The sequence below is a fragment of the Balaenoptera borealis genome (genome assembly GCF_965194805.1).
Source record: "Balaenoptera borealis genome assembly, chromosome: 12".
NCBI lineage: Eukaryota > Metazoa > Chordata > Mammalia > Artiodactyla > Balaenopteridae > Balaenoptera > Balaenoptera borealis.
This window is the reverse complement of record NC_138869.1, coordinates 16,554,773-16,579,374: the sequence shown is the minus strand read 5'-3', so window position 1 is coordinate 16,579,374 and position 24,602 is coordinate 16,554,773. Positions and strand designations below refer to the sequence as shown.

At 38.7% G+C, this 24,602-nt stretch overlaps 2 long non-coding RNA genes across 2 annotated transcripts in view; one reads left to right on the top strand and one right to left on the bottom strand.

The window, feature by feature from the left end:
* Positions 1–24,602, bottom strand: part of LOC309607158 — a 681,872-nt gene that overhangs the window by 145,537 nt on the left and 511,733 nt on the right. The gene's annotated exons all lie outside the window — the stretch shown is intronic.
* Positions 1,426–24,602, top strand: part of LOC309607164 — a 280,099-nt gene continuing 256,922 nt past the window's right edge. Inside the window, exon 1 of the long non-coding RNA XR_014232293.1 lies at positions 1,426–24,461. This is a non-coding gene — a long non-coding RNA (uncharacterized lncRNA). The remainder of the gene's footprint in view (positions 24,462–24,602) is intronic.

Here is a 24,602-nt window from a genome sequence, read left to right as displayed (position 1 = left end):
CTACTTACAACTATCAAATGGCATATCTTAAGAAGAAATTTGTAAAATTATATTATTAACCAAGGAAAGCACTCAGGGAAATGAAATTATTGACTAGGTGACTTTGTAATTGACTAGCTTCTGGATTTGGATACATAAAATATTACTTTTAATTAAATAATAAAATATTATTAAAAATAATAAATATCATTCATTTTTAAAAGTGTAACTATGAGGGCTTCCCTGGTGGCACAGTGGTTGAGAATCTGCCTGCCAATGCAAGGGTCACGGGTTCGAGCCCTGGTCTGGGAAGATCCCACATGCCACGGAGCAACTGGGCCCGTGAGCCACAACTACTGAGCCTGCGCGTCTGGAGCCTGTGCTCCGCAACAAGAGAGGCCGCGATAGTGAGAGGCCCGCCCACCGCGATGAAGAGTGGCCCCCGCTTGCCGCAACTAGAGAAAGCCCTCGCACAGAAACGAAGACCCAACACAGCCAAAAATAAATAAATAAATAAATAAATTTATTAAAAAAAGTGTAACTATGAGACATGATCTTTGTAGGCAATTTTGAAAATATGAAAAAATATAAATAGTAACATTGAAATGACCTTAAGTTCTATCTCCCACACATAGCCATTATTAACAGTGTGGTAGGTTTTTTAACTCCATATTTCATTCATATATATGATCATGGATTCTGTTTTTTTCTCATCTAACATATTTTGATCAGTTCCCCATTTTATGTAATATTCTTTGAAAATGCATTGATGGTTACAAAGCAGTTGATCATTTGCATATATGTGTATATATGTACATATATGTACATATATATCACAGTTTAGTCATTATTAAACATTAGAATGTTTTTGATTTTTGTTAAAAATAAACAATAATGCAATAAATATACCTATAGGTTATGATTTCTATACGTCTCTATTTCCTTGCACTTCTAGAAATCAAGTGATTGGACCAAAGGTCATGGATATTAAGACTTCTGCTTGCTCTTGACTCCCTCTAGAATGGTCATATTAACTCATACTCCTTCTTGTGTAGCAGTAAAAAAGTGTAATAGCTTATCCTGTTTTTCCACCCACAATTCCCATGCCTACTTTTGTGATCATGTCTTGAACATGATGCCACTAAACATTATCATTTTAAAAGTTCTGCCAAATAATTTTTACCCTAATAGATGAAAAATAATATATTTTATTAAGATTTTTTTATTAGAAATTGAACTCTTTTATATATTTATTTGCCATTTGTATGTGTATTGCTTACTTGCACCAAAACCTATTTCTGTGCTGTGTGTCCAATCCTGAACCATAACATCATATTTTGATTATAGGAACCTTCTAATATATTTTAATATCTCAGAAGTCAAATGTCCCCTTCCCTACTCTTCTTGCTCAAAATTTTCTTGGTTTATTGCAACATTTTTTTTTTTTTTTAATTGCAACATTTTTTAATGTTAACTTCAGGATAACTATGGCAAGATCTAGAGAATGTCCTTCAAAGATTTTAGCGGCAATTGCATTTAACCTGTATATTTTTATGAGAAATTAATGTTGTGAGAATTAATTAATTCTAATATTCAGTTTTTCTATCCATGTGTTAAAGTACAATATTTGATCCCTTGATTTAAGTTTTTTCTCTAGGAACAATATATTACTTTCTAAGTTTATTCCAAAGTCTTTAGTATTTTTCTTTCTATTTTGAATATCATCTCTTATTTTAATAAGTTGTCTAGCATATTACTGGTACAGAGGCAAGGTAATTTTTAAAATATTTATTTCATGCCTCACTTAATTTTGGAGTTTTGTTGGTATCTCTAATAGCTTTTCAGTTAAGTTCCTTTCTAATCATTCATAATACTTTTCTAGTTTCTATTTAACATTTAAATAAATTAAAACCTATATTATGATATAAACCATATTTTTTTAAAAAATGAAGTCCAACTCTCAATGTGCCCAGGAAGTGAAATTGCCAGTCCAGAAAAACATTAGACAATCTACCTATCAGTGAAGAAAGTACAAAAAAGATCATTTTAATACCTATGTTTTCTCCGTAAGGGCTACCTTCCTGTTTTTTGTATCTCTTTACCCTGAATTCTCTAAATCTATATTTTTCAGGACATTCCTTCTCACTTCTGACATTAGCTTAGCATTAATGATTAATACCGAGGGGCCATCAGACATTCAGTAAATAGTTGCTTATTCTGTTAGCCTTTGAGCTAAACCAGAAAAAAAAAATCTTTCCAAAGAAAAGTGCTAAGTTAGAAGAAACTAACTGAGGGATAAATTATAATGGTGTATAAAAGGACCATATTAAAATTGAAAAGAAAATGTCTAGGTGTGAGAATTTCACTCCAATGTTTACTATCTGGGTGATCTAAGATAATTCACTTAATTTCTCTTAGACTGTAACTTCATCTATAAAATGGAACAAAGTAATAAATAAATAGACAAATAAATACCAATATCAATATTCATAGCAATAATAATAAGCTCACCTTCAAACTCCTAACGCCCAGCATACAGTAAGCATTCAAATAACACCTGGCTGATTTGTCACCATTCTAATAGGTTTATGTATAATAAGTATTGTGCAAGTATTTAATGTTGCAAACCTCAATGGAGAAAATAGATATGAAAATACCTTGTGAACCATAAAGCATGTATAAATGCAAGGGACTTTTTACAAGCCCAAAGGAACATGTTAGTTTTTGCCATTAGAAGATATAAAATCCAAAACACTGTCTAAGTTCCCATCTGCCACAATAAAACGGCAGCAACAGCAATTTCAGCATTGGGTTAGACTGGGGTTTAAGAACTAGGCTCCATGCCCAAAAGCACAGGGTGCTGGAGATAGGGGAGGATCTTCCTGACTCAGCAAAAGGGAGTTGAGAAGCACTAAGTGAGAAGACACAGCCCTTCAGAACTGTACTATGACCCAGAGGCAGCCCTCCAGGCAAGCTACAGACTCCCTCTGCTTCCTCTGGGCTCCGGGAAAGGCAGTGTCAGAAGACACAGGGAAAACATATGGAGGGAGACATGCTGACATCTGAAGCACTGTTTTATAATAACACATAAAAGTAACAGCTATGCTAGTTAAAACAGGATTACTTTAAAATACAAGCATATATGTACACACAGATGTGTCTTGAAAACTGGGATAGAGAGGCTTTCTGAAGAGGCAGATTGAATCAGATGAAGCGTCAGAAGTTTGCAAGCTCTTGTCGACAACGCTGACATACAACAATGCTGGAAGTTGGGAGGGGGCCAAGACTCCCCCCTCCTAACCTGGGTCCTAACTAATGGATGCAAGAAACTGATATAACACATCAGCTTTACCCATGGCTGGGCAAGCACCCAATGACTCTCAAATGCGGGGGTTCTGGTAAATGGTTTTGGTGAATGTAGCTTGGATTTGAGGTGAGCACCTCTTATTTCCTTCAGAAAGCTGAATCCTGGCGTCAACCTGTGTGAGGATAGCTAGATCTGCAGAAGGGATGTATTCCCCCACCCAGCCAGAGGAATGGAAGACAAGGGCCTGCCCCAAACATCGTCACCAGCAGAATGCAGCACACAACACCACAACAGAAGGTCCGGGGTTGCCTTTTTAATTTGGTTATCGTGTCCCCTAGAAAACGCGGCTCAGCGAATGTCCCCAGTTTTGATCAATCAAGTTATTCCTTTTAATTTGGGGAAGAATAATAAGGAGGGAAAGCATGGGGACAGAACTTCTAAATAGATAGATTAATTAGGAGAGAGAAACACTACACTTTTCCCAAAAAATTATGCATGGTGTCATTATCTGCTTTATATCTAAATGATATACTGAAGGAACCCCATGTAAATAATATGTGAAATCCAGAAGATTGCAGTGACTTTAATAACTATTCTATATTTGGGGTGATAATTCAAGCAATTGACTATTGCTTGTATATTGGTACAACTATAAGCAGCTAGGTTCAGAATCTAAGATACAGAGTCATTTGCCAGGGAATAAATTATCAATATGGCACAAAAAGGTCCTGAGGAGAGAAAGATTGTTAGTGTAACCACCTGGGCCTGCTTATATGCTCAACTATGATAACATCTTCCTCATTTAGACACCAATGATTGGCATTTATTGTCATTCTAATTGGATCAGGATAGAGATTTCCCAGCCGGAGCATAATGCTTGGAGAAGATATTCCCCATCTTAATGAGGTTCAAATATTAAAGATAATTGGAAGTATGTTTAGGCACTAAGTTCTATAGTGACAAGCACTGAGTTCTATACGTGACAAGGCAGGACTGAGAGCTTAAGAGGAATTTGTGATTTTTAATGAAAGCTACCCATTTTGTAGATGAGAACAGTGAGGCCCTGGGAGGTGAAGAGACACCCCAAAGACACACAGCAGCAGAACCAAAATCAGATCTTCCGGTCACAAATAAGAGTTTTTTCTGCACAGTGCTGCACCCTCTCCCTGTTTTATTAATGACGACTTGCTCTTATCTCTTAAGTAAATCCTTATGTTTGCATTTGGCCATATTTGGCTGCCGACTTTTCCTACAAAGCTATGCTTCTTGTTAACTACTCTACAATTTGGAATTTCAGGAGAGCAGATGGTCTTTCCATCCGAACATCTGCATTAAGTTTGCAGTTATTGTTTTGTTTTACCATGTTATGTTACTATTTTTACTACAGCACATTGATTCATGAATGGAGAATGAAAGATAATGGATATTACTACTTGTTTGTAAACTACAACATAACTCTGGAGAAAATGCCCATTATTTGCTTAGATTCTTCTTTGTAAATCTCAGAAGGGACATATGGATTTTCCATGTGATCGATATGATCAACAATCTCTATAGTTCCCCACACCAGATAGAATCTCAAGAGATAAGGAGGTAGAGAAGAAGCAAGAAGAGGACAGAGAATTTCACGTTAAGAGGATACACTAAATGAATTTAGGTCAAGTTCTATTGTTCGTTTATCTTTTCTTAATCTATTCTTGGAAGCATGAAATCCTAAGGATGGGGAAAATTTGACCTTATATGGAACTGAATAGCCACCTTGAATTTTTGCCCACTCCAATCCTGTTATGTTAGGCTCCTAATTCCCCAGTCACACTTTCCCTTCTCTCTTTTATGTATGCCTGAAAATATCTCTAGTGCAAATAACCGTGTTTACTCTCCCAGCTCAGAAGTACTTCCAACTCTCTTCTTTATTTACCAAATCCTTTCACCTTTCAATATCTAGCTCTAGGAAACTCTAGTTTGAATGCCAGCTCTGTGATTTACCAGCTGTGTGACTAAGGACAAGTGAAGCAAATCATTTAATTTCTCTGACTCTCATTTCCTCAGCTGTAAAATGAGATAATAACAGTATCTGCTTTATAGGAAGTCTCCATGCAAATCGTGTGTACATCACAAAAATACTCAACAGCATTATTTGGGTGATAGTAAGTGATGTTTTAAACTATTATTATTTTCTTCTTTTCCACTAGTGACACCTTACGACCCCAGCAGGGTCATTTCACCTTATGTGAGGAAACCTGTGGTAGCTGGTCCTATAATTTCTAAATGACTCCAGTCATAGTTTAAAACCACCTATGGATTAGCGACTGAGAAGCTGTCCTGTTAAATTGCCCTCTATCCAGCTCTGAGAACAGGGCGGTGTTGGCTTCCTAGGGCTGCCAGAACCAAAAACTGGCAGCAATTTATTGTCTCACAGTTCTGGAGGATAGACATCTGAAATCCATGTGTCAACAGAACCATGCTTTCTCTGCTGGCTGTGAAAGAGAATCCTTCCTTGCCTCTTCCAGCTTCTGGTGTGTGCCTGCAATGCTTGGTCTTCTTGGGCTTGTAGATGCATCACTCCAGCTACATGGCTCCTTCTTCCTATGTGTCTTCACATCGTTTTCCCTCTGTGCATGTCTGTCTTCACATCGTCTTCCCTCTGTGCATGTCTGTCTTTATGTCCAAATTTCCCTTTTTTATAAGGACATAACTCACAAGGGATTAGGGCCCACCCTAATGACCTCATTTGAACACAGTTACCTCTGTAAGACCCTATTTCCAAATAAGGTCACATTCTGAGGTACTAGGAGTTAAGAATTTAACATATCCTTTTTGGGGGAGGGGACACAATTGAACCCATAACAAGGATCAAACATAAAGTTGACATGATCACACAGAAAGTTGACCATGAAAATAGGCTATTATTTTTATTATCTTATGGGCAGAATTACTCAATATAGCAGTGTATCTTCTCTATTTCATGTACATTAGTCTCTTCTCCTCAACTGAACTTAGCTTCATTGAGAATTGAAGCCATGTTTTATTTATTTACTTTCAGATGACTGTATTAGTCTGCTAGGGTTGCCATAACATCATACCACAGACTGAGTGGCTTATACAACAGAACTATATTTTCTCACATTGCTGGAGGCTGAAAGTCCAAGATCTAGGTGCCAGAAGGGTCAGTTTCTGGTGAAACTTTTCTCTTCGGATTGCAGATGACTGCCATCTTGATGTATCTTCACATGGTCTTTCCTCATTTCATGGGCATCCCTGGTATCACTTCCTCTTCTTATAAAGACACCAGTTCTATTGGATTATGTTCCCACCCTTATGATCTCATTTAACATAATTATCTCCATAAAAGCCTTTTTTCCCAAAAACAGACACATTGGGGATTAGGGCTTCACCATATGAATTTTGGAGGACATAATTCTATCTATAACAATGATATTTTCTCCTAAGCAGAGGTCTGGTCATGCGATGATAATTAATCAATATGTTCCACTTAGCAAAACCTTCACAGGTTCACTGGAAGAAAAAGTAAAAAGAAGTTCCCGAATGTCTGCATGTGGGAAGGGTGATGGGAGAGTGTTCATCATAAATTCTCTAGTTAAATTACTTTACTTCATATACGTCACTACTTTGAAGGACAAATATGATGCGAATTTATAGATAAAGCAACCCCACAAAATGATCCAAATACTTGTTTCAGATCAGGTATTTTGCTGAATCCACAGGAGGATTCAAAAGCAAAAATTACATTTTCAAACCTATCACATAGTCCTCATTTTGTTGACAGGGAGCAATGTATGGGTTGAAGGCAAAGTACAGTATCTTTTTTGAGTCTTCTGGAATGTTGCAGTAACAGTGCCATGGGTCTCCCATCAAGTCATGTGTATAAGGCTCAGAAATCCCTTTTTGCACAGCACCATAAAAACTGACCTCTGTGACATTATCTCCTTATGCTTCAAGGGGCACAGGACTGGCCACAACACAGAGTCAAAAAAAATCTTGAGATCCACCAGCATCCTGCATCCAGCTCACCTGGGACTCTGATAAAGCTACATGGTCTCCTCTCCCATGAGTTTCTGTGCAAGCTTTGAGAGCTGAAAGTCTCTCACCTTATAACTACCAGACACTCTCTCACCTACCTGAGGGACAGTTCCTAGGAGTTCTGCTGTCACAAATGTTTCATGAGTGTTTTGGGGGGGGAGGTTCTAGGCAGTTTAATCCCCATAGTCTTTATCTTACTTGATCCTGTCTTGGGATGCAGGAGGAATGGGCTCCAAGAGAGGCTTTCCAGAAGCCTGGCATCTTCTTACAGAACCTCGTCCTGCTCTGATCATTCCTATATTCTGTTACCACCCTGTCAGCGTTTACATATTTCGTTTGAAGTGGGTTATTTTGACATTGTGTAAGTGGTCCCATAACTATTCATTAATTCATCCATCCATTTCTTAGCAAATCATTTATTAAAGTTAATGACTGTGAGCTATACCTGGTACTAGGCAATGGGATATAGGGGCGAACCAAAGAGACCGAGTCTTTGCCTTCAAGGAGGATATTAAATTGTAGATGGCCTGCCTCTAACTAGAATTGAAGGCAAGGAAAAGGTCTCTGGAGTCTTTTGTGTTTCCCCACAGTGACCATGGCAGGGCTGTGCTCACAGCAGGTGCTCAAGAAATAACTGGTGTGTCATGAACCAGATGTCCAGGGTCAGCTTTGTTGCCCGGGTAGCTACTGATTTATGGCTCCATGTGGTCACCTTCTCTAACCTTCTCATTGCCTTCTATCCCAAGGCTGCATCCTTTTTTCCCTCTGTATCTGTTCCTCCAATTCTAAGAGCAAAGAACTCTTTCCCTATCTGTCCTCATATCCTGACCAGCCCAAGTAGAACAGAAAAATTAGAAGGAGTTGGGGGAGGTTTCTTCCTCTGCCCACAAAGCTTACCACACAGACTGTCTGGGCTTGTTTCTCCCGATGAAATACAAAGTTATTCCCAATAAACCATTCCCCATGCCATTAACCATTGTCAGGAAGGAGCTGATTAGTTACAAAGCGTGATAATGCAGAGAAAATTCTAATTAAGAGAAATGAGGGAATCTCACACATATCATCAGTCACCATGCTGTCATCCTTACCCATATAACAAGAGGTGGTTTGTGCCAAGAGTCTGGCTGTCGCTTTTGAAAGAGAACTATTTATAATTAGAGTTGTGTTGAATATTTAAAAGTTGCAAAATTACCATGTCTCCAGGGGGAAACTCCTGTGGAACCATGCAACAGCAAATCCAGAAAGATTTCTGATGCATTTAAGACCTTCCAATTTTGTATTAAACAAGGAAAATCGGCCATAGCAATTAAAAGCAACGTGCATTTTATAAAGCTAGCCGGCTAATTAATTGTCATCTCTCAAATGCTACTAAGCTTATAGAGTCATGATGAATGTCACATTTAGCATTTATTCAGTAACTTAAAATTTGAGGTTCATTTTTTCTTTCTGCAGATTTTATAGAGTTCTTAATAAATAGTTCTTTCTAGGTCCAGGGCCATCTATCTAGCACCTCTAGCTACCCATGACACCAGAGAAAAAACACCAGAAATAAAACTCTAAGTACCAAAATAGCTATTACAAAGCCCACACACTTTTATTCACTGTGAAGACCTCATAATCTCACTGAGACACTTATTTTTTTAACTTACTGTTAAAAATTTTCAAAGTACAGAAAAGCAGAGAGTATGGTATAATGGCTCCCTTTTTACTCATCACACAGCCTCAACAAGTATCAACCCATGGCCAATCTAATTTCATCTACACTTATCTACTTCCCCTCTCAACCAGATTATTTTGAGGCATATGCAAGATACAAAATTTCATCCGTAAGTACTTCATTTTTTACCTCTAAAAGACAGAGGTTCTAAAAACCCCGTGAAAATGACCCTTATTATACCTAAGATAATTAACAATAATATCTCAGTATTAGGTACTTTTCTACTCATTATGGACACAATTGTATCAGACTTGCATATGTGGCTTTCTTTTCTTCAATAGACTCGGAGCAGTAAATATGATGGGGCTGGGGGTGGGGATGGAGATGGGGGGCATGGAGAAGGGAACAGAGGCCATGTAGCTACCTATTAGCTGAATAATTTGGGAAGCTCATTCATTTTCCTTAAGCTTTAGTTGCTTCAAAAATAAATATTGTTGTCATAATGGTTAAATTAGAGATGACATAATATATGAAGAACCCAATACAATGCCTTGCATACACTTAATGGCGCAATGTCAACTATTCTACCTAAAATGGTTAAAATAAAAATATCAGCAGTGTGAGAAGTCAATCATAGGGCTCTGGAAATTTACTTAGATGACTCATCAATGACCACCTTGCTTCCAAATCAATAAAGGATACTTTTTGAACTCATTTAATGTAATTTCTCATTAGCTTTTGAAACTACTATTGAGCACACTCTCTTTTTGGAAATAGTCTCTTTCTTGTCTTGGCTTCTGTAATACCAAGAAAACTCTCTTGCTTCTCCTTCTTAATCTCCATTGAGGGCACATTCTCCATTCATGACCATTAAATGTTAGATTTCTTCAAAGCCTAGTCCTAATTCCACTTTGTGCTTTTTTTTTTTTTCACTCTACATTCTCACTAGTTTTTTTGTTTGTTTTATCAACTTCTATGGCTAAAAACACCATTTATATGCTAGCAACTCCCAAAGTTATATCTCTAACCCAGACGTCACTTCTCAGCTCCAGGCTTTATAACCAGCTGCCTGAGAGTCATCTTTACCTGAATGTTCCACAGCATTTCATAGACATTCCCCAAACTGAATCCCTATCTATCTCTGTTTTGGATATCTACGCTGTATAAAGAATCACTCCAAAACTGAAAGGTTTAAAAGAGCAAATTTTTTTTCTCATGATTCTGAAGCTTATCTGGATATTATTCTGCTCCATGTGGGGCAACTGCTGGAAGGTCTAAAACTCACATGGCTAGCAGCTGATGCTGGCCACTTGCTATAAGGCAGCTGGGGTGATCAGCCATGGTCCCGTTTCTCCTCCGTGTAAGCTTCTCCGTGTAGCTGCTTGGGCTTCTTCACAGATGGCAACTGGATTCCAAGAAGAAGTATTCCAAGAGATGAAGGCAGAAGCTGTAATTCTCTTAAGGTCTAATCTCAGAAGCTATACAGCATCACTTTCATTGAGTTCTACTAGACAAAGCGGGTCATGAAAGCAGCCCAGATTCAAGGATTGGGGAAATAAATCCTACCTCTTTAGTAGTGGTAAGGTCAGACTGCAAGAAAGCAGACAAGATGGGAGATCTCACTGTAGCCATCACTGGAAACAAAATTTATGACATTGTCTCTGTTCTTCCTGCAGAGTTCCCCCCTTTCAGAAATGTTCTACCCAGATGATCCTCCCATGATGATCCTCCTTTAACTTCATCCTCCATGTCTCCTCAATCACTGAATGTTGTCATTTTTACCTCTGATATTTCTTATAAATCTATCTCTATGTGTCCTTCTATATATCTTCTCCCTATACCCACACTCACAGCTTAGTTCAAACCATCATCATCCCCTGTCTGGACTCCCGAAACAGACTCTTAATGGTCACCCCATTTCCACTTTGTCTTTAATCCGTTCTTCCTAGAGCAGAAAGACTAATCAGTCCTCCAATGAAAGTAAATCAGCATCTTTTTCTTGCTGTTCAGTAAATTTCAAATCCTTAACCTAGCCCGCAAAGCCCTGTCCATGTTCACAACTTTACTTTTCATCACTCTCTCCCCCATATACAAAATCATCCTCTCACAGTGGCCTTCTTTTATTCCTCAAACAAAGCACACTCTTTCCTGCCTCATGGGCTTGCCCAGGCTGTTCCTTCTATCTGAAGTGCTCTTCCACACACTCTGGACTCAGCTAATCCCCACATCTCTTTCATGTCACAGCTAAAATGCAACTTCCTCAGGAAAGCCTTTCCTACCCTCTCCGATGAAGTCCCTCTATTATATACTCTCATGGTATGGAGTACTATTAATTTGTAGTACTTATCATATAAGCAATTAAAGAGGTTTTCATTAAATTATAGGGGATTATTCAAGTACTTATGTTCTATAAAGTCACCATGAAAACTAAATTAGTGAATACTGAAGCGTTGCTCCTGGGGAAATGTTATAACAGGGTTATGTTCCTGTGAATCTTTGGCCATTACATTTTTGTCAACTACTCAATCCATAACCTTGTTTATGTGTATATCTGTTTAAAGCACCTTTTAAAATATATATAGTTGATTCATTAGCATTGAAATCAGAGCCAGCAGCACTACAATTATGGCTGAATGACGCTGATCTAACACAGGGATTTTCTCTGTAAGGCACAGCACAGCCTCCCTGTGCTTAGAAACACTAGACAGCAGTAAATTGGGGGCGGGGCATTTTAAACAGCAAACTCACCAACAAAAATACAAAACACCTGGCACTCAATCTGCCACGAAAAGGATACTTGTTTAGAGCATGTAAACTGAAATAAGAAGGCAGTGTTTTTTTTGTTTAATCTCTACTGGAATCACGGGGGTTGGGCAACTCAAATTCTTTGCTGCTCTGTGCCTGTCTGCAAATGACCATGAAAGTGCTGATTTGGGGGTCACAAATAAATTTTAGTGAGTCAGTGAATTCGCAAATATGGAATCTGGGAATAATGAGGGGTTGACTGTCCTAGAAAAATGAATGCTTCCCTTGCTAGATCATAACCTTCCTAGTAGGGGTCTTGTCTGTCTTGTTCGCTGTATCCCACTGTGCCTGAGACATGCTAGGTAATCAATAAATATGTGTCCAATTAATTAACTTATATGATTTGATTCTTCCTTTAAGGTTATAAAATCAATTCTTAACTCTAACTGCCATATAAACTGTAAAGAAACAATAGGATGTACTTGGCAGGAGTAGATGGACTATATAAAGACTAAAGTTAGTTGAGCCCTCGTGAAATGGGTAGGTTTGGATACAGGACAAGTAAGGACTTCTGTGACTGGGCTGATAAGGAGGAGAAGCTGGTGTGGGTGAAAATCAAGGGATGAGGCAAAGTGACCAGGTGTGGAACCAGATCTTGGTATAGTAGATGACAATCCAAAATGCAGGTCCAAAAGACAGAATCTCTTTTGAAATTGTGCCTGGGGCAGAGTAGTCCTCACAGAAGGGTAAGAGGATCAATGAATAAATAACTGGATAGTTGGATGTTTGAACGGCTAAGGAAAATAGAAAACTGAGGTGAGCAAATTCAGTCAGCATGATTCAATGTCATAGATGTAAGTGACATCAAATTCCTTAGGTCAAGTGTGTGGTGGAAGAATAGTTTTGGTCCTAAATACATTCACAGGAGAAATACAGACAGTGGCTTAAGTTATTTGCATATGATTCAGCCCCTTGGAGAAGGAACTAGCATGATTTAAGCAAGGTATCAAGACCCCAGCTAAGTTGAATCCTAAACAAGTTGCAGTTCTAGTGACAAAATGAGTGCTAATTAGGGAAGAAAGTCAAGGCAGAGTCACAACCATACATCCTAGGTGCCCACAAAAGGAGCATGCTAAGGCTTAGTGGACATGTACCCTCAGGTACAACAGATTCCAAAGTCAAAGCAACAAATCTAATCCCAAAGCCCACTCTTGGCTTGGGTTAATAGTCTACCTACTCCCACAGGGACTCAGTAATCTGAGTTTACAGTGGGACTCATAGGGCACTGCAGTTGAAAGGGACTGGTGAACACACAGCTCAACTATTTTGAAATATTCTAGAGTGTTAACTAGACAGACGACTTAAGGACTGACTTTGAAAGATTTAGAAGACACATTTATTTCAACCAAGATTTACTGAATACCGATTAGGTGCCAAGAACAGGGGGATGGGGAATTGAGGAAGGATCAATGCAAGATGAATGTGTCCTTCATCAAGTATGTGAAACTTCAGGATGCAAGAAATAGCCAATTATGTTAATTTCCTGGGCAATTCCAAAAGACTACAAAGGCCGATGATTTTCTAATTAGCATCCACAGGACTATTGTACAAAAAATCGTTTTAAGGTATACTAATAGTCCTTGAGAAGTACAGAATAAATAGAAAAATGCTTTGGATGAACAGTTCAATCAAAGCAAAAGAAACTTTCAGATTCTAAAATGTTCATGGGATTCCATTTGTATGCATATGCAGAATGTAATCTGCGGATGGCCATATCTGGGTCACACCAGTGAACACACATAATTGCAGCATTTGCCACCATAAGCACTGACAGACACCTGAACAACCCCTGCTGAAGAGCTAAGTCTGATTTACCTCACTCTTACTCAGTCTGGAAGTATAACGTCACACATGCTGATTTTGCCCCAAAATAACATTCTTCAAGAGAAAACCGAGATCACAGAAAAGCCTCGTGGGTTATGTTCAAGATAAACAGCTGAATTCTGTAAGATGTTCTGCTTCTTCATTCAATTAATACTATTTACTCATAGTCTTTTGGTCTTCAGAGACAAGTCGTGGTTTTGAAAATAAGTCTGAAGAAAAGTGTTTTAAGACAAGGGACAAGTGGGGATCCATGGGTTGCATTAGGGTGTTGAGCCTAATGCAAAACCTAAACAAGACAAACTATCCCTGATTTGCAGTCTTGTGGGTGCATCTCCCAGCATATGTACATGTATCACACACTCCCTGGCTCATACATGCACACACACACAGAATTTTGCATATCTCACCCAGTCTGATCCTAGGCTATTACCTAATTTTGACCCTTTTGGGGCTACAAGAAGTTGGCAAATGATCTGTTCATGTGATTCTTTCTGTATCTGGTGATAACTGTCTGGAAAATCTTCAGTAACAGCCACTGTGTTTCTTCTTCCCTCCCTTTCTCATCTTGAGACGTTTAGCTTCCTCTCATGTCAAGATCTTTCCTGTTTTATTTCTATAGCTAGACCCCCAAGCCCATTTCTCCAGCTCCTAACACTTAGTGTAAATCTAAAATGTCTGCCAGGACAACAAGGATTGCTAGGAATGTAAGAGTCTAATCAAGGCCCTCCAGACCTCAAGTACTTAAGGCGGTATGGGCAGAAGCCCCACCGGTGGTGGAGGAAGCAGAAGCTTTGGGTACCTTCTCCACATCCTCTGCCCTCTCTGCATCAGTGAACACTGCCTGACTTCCACCTGCCAACACCGAGGGCATTCTCCTACCTCTTGAGCACCCTTTGCCGTCCCAGTGGCAGACCAGGGAATTAATGCACCCTTGGAGCAGTCCTCAAACAATGACTGACAAGAATTGGTGTGTAAATACCCAGCTCCTCAGCCTGTTGGGTAGAGAACTCTGGGGTGCGTATTCTTTCCTGGCCTCCAGAATTTCCTCAGTAGGATTAAACTCCATCGCCCATAGTAAATCTGGCTTTATGAATGCCATGCTTTATGGGCTGCCTTCCTTTCACTGTCCTCCCCAGTCCTTACTGGCGCTCTCTTTACCACCCAAATAAATTACTTACATCAAATTCTATCTCAGGGTTTGTTTCAGTGGAACTCATAGTAAGAAAGTAGGTAACATCAGTAAGATACATTGGTAGTGTGTACATCATTCGGTTCTTTCAAATCTGTTCTAGCAGAGCAGGCACATAGAAGAGTCAGCATAGTGTTCAATGACAATGACACTCCAAAGATCCAAGTGAAAATGCCTGTGGAAGAATGGGTTTCCATCAGAGTAAATTAAAGAGCATTAAAAGAAAGAATGGTGAAGGCAATCCACAAGGCTGCTGAGAAGGAGAAACATTCCGTGGAAATCTTGTAAGGTACCATAAAATTAAATGATCCATTCTTCAGAGCACTTGAAAAGCAAAGTTTTCAGGAAGAACAAATGTGGAGTTCAAAGTTAGAAAGAATAGGAAAAACTAATGAACAGCTCTAATTATAACTTTTCCTCAATAGTATTCTAAAGGAAAAATTGAGGTATAGGTTTGGTGAAATATAAGCCAATGTCAATTAACCTCCACATAACTTTGCTCACCTCTACTAATACGACAGTCTTTTCAAATGGGCCACAACCATCCTGTTGCTGGTAATTAGGTTCAGAGTTTGTGTCACAATTGTAATGGATTATTGATTGCCTCTTAAAGAACTTCATAGCTCCTCAGGCTTAGAATCCATTAATGAATGCTGGAGCTGATAAAGCTGAGTTTAATTACATCCTGTATGTCTTGTTAGACATTAAACTTGCATTTTTTTATTATTTTTTTTTCCTCAGTTGAAATTTTATTTTAAGCCTTCACAAAATAAATGCCTGTCTTAGCTGCACTTTATTCTTCAGAAGCCATGGGCATTGATGAAAATTTAATTTGGGAAAAAATTAGCACATTCTTATTTATGATGTAATATTTTATGCAGCAGTAAAGCTGTTTTTGTTCCTGACTGGGTATTTTGCAAGGAGATCTGTAACCTGATCAGGTATTCTCCATCATGAGGAGACTTCTTCCTTGTTCCTCAGCTCCCTGCTACAGTCCCATGCCCCATCATTTGTCTGCCTGAGAGGACATTGCATATCCTCCCCTCCTTAGAAGAGGCAGATGTGTGAATGGCACAGTGGCCAGGCTGACCACAGACTTTTGAGCTTGTATAGAAATGAAGACGCAAACCTTTCACCCCAGGTTACTATTATCCAGGTTAGGAGTTCCTTGTTTGAAGAAATTCTGAAGGTTCTTTTAAAGCGTCAGTGGGCTTGATGTGAAGCCCCAAGCAGTATAAGAAACGCATTAGCAAAATAAAATACCACCGCACCGTATCATTATTCATGATGATATGCTGATAAGGGAAATAGTTTCTACTGGGAGCTCCACTCTCCCTAGTTTTCAAAACCCAGATCAAGTCTCTTCCTCCGTTGAACATTCTTGGACTACACAAAAATTTTTCTCTCCCCTGAACTAAAAAGTCTATTTTCTTTTTTTTTTTTTTCTTTTTATTCTTCATCTGGAAATAAACAGTGCATTATGACAGTTCCTGGGGTCAGGGGTGACCTCTACTTCTAACTTCCCATTGGGGCTGATCGCATTATTCCTGTGCAGGAGTTTGCACCTTACCGGAAGCCTAGGGAGGCACTGACCACATAAAATTCTCTTTGAGGAGCAAGGCAGGGGATGGGAATATCAACAGAGAAATATGTTTAAAACACAGGGGAACCAGTAAGAGACCCCACAATCTCTGACGGCTTCACCAGTAATATTGTAATGGCTGACTTTTGACTGTTTCAGAAAGCAACTTTCCTTGTAGAATATTTCCCAGGCCAAAAGCAAAAACAAAAACAAAACAAAAAACTGAGAAAATCTAATCAAAGTTTGAGCATAAAAGAAAGCAGTAGCTTAATCAACAGTATTAGCATATCTGAAGAAAGAGCACATCTATACAAATGGGGGACGGTCTGCATGGAATACTAAAAAAAGTATTCATTCAGGCCTGTGGAGATGCAGTGACCTCCACCAGTCGGCCCTTACAGAGTCATTTTAAGGTCAAGAGGGGCATTCTTTAAGACTGCCATCATTTCTTAAGCATGGCAAAGCAAAGGGAAGATAGAGGTCATGTGTTTCAAATTTTTCAGAGAGGAAATAAATAGTATGTGTCACTATAAAGAACATGAGAAAAAGATCAGGAATATACAAAACTATCTGAATAAACTGTGATCATAAGTCATCATTCTATCTGAAGTTCAATAATTGAAAAATTGCAAAATTTGTTACCAACATGGAAAACAAACAACCGAACAAACCTTATCATTACAGAAGAATAAAACTAATACTGTATGCAGTTCTACTAATACACAGAAGCATGTGTGGACAGACCTCCCCTAGCATATCTAAACACTATAATCAACCCCATACTCTCCTAGGATTTTGCTTTAAGGGTCAAAAGCAACTTTGATAATGTAATTTCACTTCCCACAGTGGGTGTGACTCCAGGTGCAGCATTATTTAAGGGGGTTCTTCCCCTAACTAACTCTTCTTTGGACTTCATGAAATATAACTTCCTCAGGGTGCCTAACCAGGCCCCAGTCATTATACTTGTCACTGCCCTTCCCTTGTAACATTCAGTGCACATAAAATTACAGGCTTACAGTCCTGTCTCCACCACACTGTAATTTCTATGAAGTCAGGGTCTTTTTATAGGATGACCAACAGTCCTGGTTTGTTGAGGCTGGATGGGTGGAGTAGGGGGTTGCTGGATGCGGGAATTTCAGTGCTAAAACTGGGAAAGACAGAAACTAAAACAGGACAACAATTTGATCATTCTGTTATACACTGCTGTTTTCGGGACACCTACTTCAATGTCTACAAACTTTGTTCAAAATATGTACAGGAAAAAATGTGAGAAAAAGCACAATAGATAATTGTTTGCACACTATAACTCTAAAATACATAATCCCAGATTAAAAGGGAACATAAGAGTAGTTATTCTGGTTCCATGATAGAGTGATAGTTTTGTTTTATTGGGGGATTTTTACATTAAAAATTATGTTTATTATAATTTTTAAGTTGATGTGATGCCGATTTTTTTGGACTCCAAATCATATTCCACTTTCCTTCTGAATCCTTTCCAGAACCTGCTGGAAAGAAATAATTTTTCCTCTCTAAATTCATTCACAATTGTTGCTCACAACACTCATTTATCATATACCATTTTAGTGATTTGAAGTTCTTTCTACCCCCTCTCTTGTGTCCTAACTGCTTATCTCGAATAGACTCTTTTCCTGGAAGAGAAGCATATGTTTGAGGGCCTCCCCCAGTGCCTTATAACCTCTCTGTCAAACTGCCCCCTCCCAGCCCCTTCCAGCCCTGCCTGGGGAACCTTACACTCCATAATCCAGCAAGCTGCAGTTTGCAGCTGATCCTGCCATCCTATGAAACTCAGACCCTCTCTGGAGTACAGAGAAATTCTCGTGGAAATGGCTGGGCCATTCCTTCTCCATAATCCCCTCCTTTAAAAGTCTTTATTGGCCCCAGGACAGCCATTGTGAACAGAGTCTCTGTAAATCAGTCAGCCTGAGTTGTGCGGCATGGAGGTTGAACACCAACCCCGCTGCAGTTCACTTATGTTTCTGTTGTGCCCAGAAGCAAGAAGCAGTTTGCTTTTTTAGGTGGGGAGGGGAAGAGGCAGGATGTAGCCCAGAGACAGAGCAGCAGGTGTTTTTAGAGGCGAGATGAAATCTGGTTGGAGAAATACACTACCACGTTTAAGTGGATGCCAATTTTAAGACTTAGACTAACAAAGTTCTGCAAGTTAAACCTGAGGCTTCAGAAGATGGAACTGAAGTCTCAGAGACCTTTGAAAACGTCTGTTTTTTATGACCACATACAAAATTTAGAGAGAAGAGTTATTGGCCACAAAAGGACATTGCTTATAACTGCTACACCGAAGTGTCTGTGCCATGGGTGGGCAGAGCTCTAGAAGCAGGGCTGACAGATTTAAATCAGAGAGGAAGACAATCTTGCCTCTAAAAATGTGCATCTGTCAAATCACAGGGAAGGAAGGCCAAGGCAGAGAAACTACAGCTCTTGAATCTGAAGTCAGAAGAGAATGGAAGAGTGCTATGGAGAGAGAAGATCCCTAAGAAACTCTGCATTATGCCTGTTCTGAAGCCAAGGGGAAAAAAATCTCTCTTCCAGAGTAGACGAGCCAGCACTGAGTTCACATCTATTTATTGCGAATAAATGAAGGAGCCAAAAAAATCATATTCAAAATGCTTTCTAACTGTCATACTGGAACCAAGACAGAGCAAGTGTGGTAGCTTTTCATGGAGGGAAAGTCATGGGAGGTTGCTCAGAGGCTGTAAAACTTTTGAAGAATAAGTAGGATTTTTCTAAGTGGAGAAGGAGCTCGGATTCCTGGTTTATGAAGAGAAGAAGCCATAGGAGGATCCTGGTGCTCCGGCCGGGTGTCAGGCTTGAGCCTCTGAGGTGGGAGAGCCGAGTTCAGGACACTGGTCCACCAGAGACCTCCCAACGCTACGTAATATCAAACAGCGAAAGCTCTCCCAGAGATCTCCATCTCAACACTAAGACCCAGCTCCACTCAATGACCAGCAAGCTACAGTGCTGGACACCCTATGCCAAACAACTAGCAAGACAGGAACACAACCCCATCCATTAGCACAGAGGCTGCCTAAAATCATAATAAGGTCACAGACACCCCAAAACACACCACTGGACATGGTCCTGCCCACCAGAAAGACAAGATCCAGCCTCATCCACCAGAACACAGGCACCAGACCCCTCCATCAGGAAGCCTACACAACCCACTGAACCAACCTTAACCACTGGGGGCAGACACCAAAAACAATGAGAACTATGAACCTGCGGCCTGAGAAAAGGAGACCCCAAACACAGTAAGTTAAGCAAAATGAGAAGACAGAGAAACACACAGCAGATGAAGGAGCAAGGTAAAAACCCACCAGACCAAACAAATGAAGAGGAAATAGGCAGTCTACCTGAAAAAGAATTCAGAGTAATGATAGTAAAGATGATCCAAAATCTTGGAAATAGAATGGAGAAAATACAAGAAACATTTAAAAAGGACCTAGAAGAACTAAAGAGCAAACAAACAATGATGAACAACACAATAAATGAAATTTAAAATTCTCTAGAAGGAATCAATAGTAGAATAACTGAGGCAGAAGAACGGATAAGTGACCTGGAAGATAAAATAGTGGAAATAACTACTGCAGAGCAGACTAAAGAAAAAAGAATGAAAAGAACTGAGGACAGTCTTAGAGACCTCTGGGACAACACTAAATGCACCAACATTTGAATTATAGGGGTCGCAGAAGAAGGAGAGAGAAAGAAAGGGACTGAGACAATATTTGAAGAACTTATAGTTGAAAACTTCCCCAATATGGGAAAGGAAATAGTTAACCAAGTCCAGGAAGCACAGAGAGTCCCATACAGGATAAAGCCAAGGAGAAACATGCCAAGTCACATATTAATCAAACTATCAAAAATTAAATACAAAGAAAAAATATTAAAAGCAGCTAGGGAAAAATAACAAATAACATACAAGGGAATCCCCGTAAGGTTAACAGTTGATCTTTCAGCAGAAACTCTGCAAGCCAGAAGGCAGTGGCAGGACATATTTAAAGTGATGAAAGGGAAAAACCTACAACCAAGATTACTCTACCCAGCAAGCATCTCATTCAGATTTGAAAGAGAAATTAAAACCTTTACAGACAAGCAAAAGCTAACAGAATTCAGCACCACCAAAGCAGCTTTACAACAAATGCTAAAGGAACTTCTCCAGGCAGGAAACACAAGAGAAGGAAAAGAGCTACAATAACAAACCCAAAACAATTAAGGAAATGGTAATAGAAACATACATATTGATAACTACCTTAAATGTAAATGGATTAAATGCTCCAACCAAAAGACATAGACTGGCTGAATGGATACAAAAGCAGGACCTGTACATAAGTTGTCTACAAGAGACCCACTTCAGACTTAGGGACACATATACACTGAAAGTGAGGGGATGGAAAAAACATATTCCATGCAAATAGAAATCAAAAGAAAGTTGGAGTAGCAATTCTCATGTCAGAAAAAATAGACTTTAAAATAAGAATATTAAAAGAGAAAAAGAAGGACACTACATAATGATCAAGGGATCAATCCAAGAAGAAGATATAACAATTATAAATATTTATGCACCCAACATAGGAGCACTTCAATACGGAAGGCAAATGCTAACAGCCATAAATGGGGAAATCGGCAGTAACACAGACATAGTAGGGAACTTTAACACTCCACTTTCACCAATGGACAGATCATCCAAAACGAAAATAAATAAGGAAACACAAGCTTTAAATGATACATTAAACAATATGGACTTAACTGATATTTATAGGACATTCCATCCAAAAACAACAGAATACACTTTCTTCTCAAGTGCTCATGGAACATTCTCCAGGATAGATCATATCTTGGGTCACAAATCAAGCCTTGGTAAATTTAAGAAAACTGAAATTGTATCAAGTACCTTTTCTGAGCACAACGCTGTGAGACTAGATATCAATTACAGGAAAAATATCTGTAAAAAATATAAACACATGCAGGCTAAACAATACACTACTTAATAACCAAGTGATCACTGAAGAAATCAAAGAGGAAATCAAAAATACCTAGAAGCAAATGACAATGAAAACATGACAACTCAAAACCTATGGGGTGCAGCAAAAGCAGTCTAAGAGGGAAGTTTATAGCAATACAATCCTACCTCAAGAAACAAGAAACATCTCAAATAAACAACCTCACCTTACACCTAAAGCAATTAGAGAAAGAAGAACGAAAAAACCCCAAAGTTAGCAGAAGGAAAGAAATCATAATGATCAGATCAGAAATAAATGAAAAAGAAATGAAGGAAACAGTAGCAGAGATCAATAAAACTAAAAGCTGGTTCTTTGGGAAGATAAACAAAATTGATAAACCATTAGCCAGACTCATCAAGAAAAAAAGGCAAAAGACTCAAATCAATAGAATTAGAAATGAAAAAGGAGAAGTAACAACTGACACTGCAGAAATACAAAGGATCATGAGAGATTACTACAAGCAACTCTATGCCAATAAAATGGACAACCTGGAAGAAATGGACAAATTCTTAGAGAAGCACAACCTTCCGAGACTGAACCAGGAAGAAATAGAAAATATAAACCGACCAATCACAAGCACTGAAATTCAGACTGTGATTAAAAATCTTCCAACAAACAAAAGCCCAGGACCATAGGGCTTCACAGACAAATTCTGTCAAACATTTAGAGAAGAGCTAACACCTATCCTTCTCAAACTCTTCCAAAATATAGCAGAGGGAGGAACACTCCCAAACTCATTCTACAAGGCCACCATCACCCTGATACCAAAACCAGACAAAGATGTCACAAAGAAAGAAAACTACAGGCCAATATCACTGATGAACATAGATGCAAAAATCCTCAACAAAATACTAGCAAACAGAATCCAACAGCACATTAAAAGGATCATACACCATGATGAAGTGGGGTTTATCCCAGGAATGCAAGTATTCTTCAATATATGTAAATCAATCAATGTGATACACCATATTAACAAACTGAAGGAGAAAAACCGTATGATCATCACAGTAGATGCAGAAAAAGCTTTTGACAAAATTCAATACCCATTTATGATAAAAACTCTCCAGAGAGTAGGCAAAGAGGGAACTTACCTCAACATAATAAAGGCCATATATGACAAACCCACAGTCAACATCACTCTCAATGGTGAAAAACTGAAACCATTTCCTCTAAGATCAGAAACAAGACAAGGTTGTCCACTCTCACCACTATTATTCAACATAGTTCTGGAAGTTTTAGCCACAGCAATCACAGAAGAAGAAGAACTAAAAGGAGTCCAAATCGGAAAAGAAGTAAAGCTGTCACTGTTTGCAGATGACATGATACTATACATAGAGAATCCTAAAGATGCTACCAGAAAACTACTAGAACTAATCAATGAATTTGGTAAAGTAGCAGGATACAAAATTAATGCACAGAAATCTCTTGCATTCCTATACACTAATGATGAAAAATCTGAAAGAGAAATCAAGGAAACAATTCCATTTACTGTTGCAACAAAAAGAATAAAATACCTAGGAATAAACCTACCTAAGGAGACAAAAGACCTGTATGCAGAAAACTGTAAGACACTGATGAAAGAAATGAAAGATGATACAAGCAGATGGAGAGATATACCATGTTCTTGGATTGGAAGAATCAACATTGTGAAAATGACTCTACTGCCCAAAGCAATCTACAGATTCAATGCAATCCCTATCTAACTACCAGTGGCATTTTTCACCGAACTAGGATAAAAAATTTCACAATTTGTATGGAAACACAAAAGACCCCAAATAGCCAAAGCAATCTTGAGAAAGAAAAACGGAGCTGGAGGAATCAGGCTTCTGGACTTCAGACTATAATACAAAGCTACAATAATCAAGACAGTATGGCACTGGCACAAAAAGAGAAATAAAGATCAATGGAACAGGATAGAAAGCCCAGAGATAAACCCACGCACATATGGTCACCTTATCTTTGATAAAGGAGGCAAGAATATACAATGGAGAAAAGACAGCCTCTTCAATAAGTGGTGCTGGGAAAACTGGACAGCTACATGTAAAAGAATGAAATTAGAACACACCCTAACACCATACACAAAGATAAACTCAAAATGGATTAAAGACCTAAATATAAGGCCAGACACTATCAAACTCTTAGAGGAGAACATAGGCAGAACACTCTATGACATAAATCACAGCAAGATTCTTTTTGACCCACCTCCTAGAGAAATGGAAATAAAAACAAAAATAAACAAATGGGACCTAATGAAACTTCAAAGCTTTTGCACAGCATAGGAAACCATAAATAAGACGACAAGACAACCCTCAGAATGGGAGAAAATATTTGCAAACAAAGCAACAGACAAAGGATTAATCTCCAAAATATACAAGCAGCTCATGCAGCTCAATATCAAAAAAACAAACAACCCAATCCAAAAATGAGCAGAAGACCTAAATAGACATTTCTCCAAAGAAGATATACACATTGCCAACAAACACATGGAAGGATGCTCAACGTCACTAATCATTAGAGAAATGCAAATCAAAACTACAATGAGGATCACCTCACACCAGTCAGAATGACTATCATCAAAAAGTCTACAAATAATAGATGCTGGAGAGGGTGTGGAGAAAAGGGAACCCTCTTGCACTGTTGGTGGGAATGTAAATGGATACAGCCACTATGGAGAACAGTATGGAGGTTCCTTAAAAACCTAAAAATAGAATTACCATATGACCCAGCAATTCCACTACTGGGCATATACCTTGAGAAAACCATAATTCAGAAAGAGTCATGTACCACAATGTTCATTGCAGCTCTATTTAGAATAGCCAAGATATGGAAGCAACCTAAGTGTCCATCGACAGATGAATGGATAAAGAAGATGTGGCACATATATGCAATGGAATATTATTCAGCCATAAAAAGAAATAAAATTGAGTTATTTGTAGTGAGGTGGATGGACCTAGAATCTGTCATACAGAGTGAAGTAAGTCAGAAAGAGAAAAACAAATACTGTATGCTAACACATATATATGGAATCTAAAGAAAAAAAAATGGTTCTGATGAACCTAGGGGCAGGACAGGAATAAAGACGCAGACGTAGAGAATGGACTTGAGGACACAGGGAGGGGGAAGGGTAAGCTGGGACGAAGTGAGAGAGTGGTAAGGACATATATACACTACCAAATATAAAATAG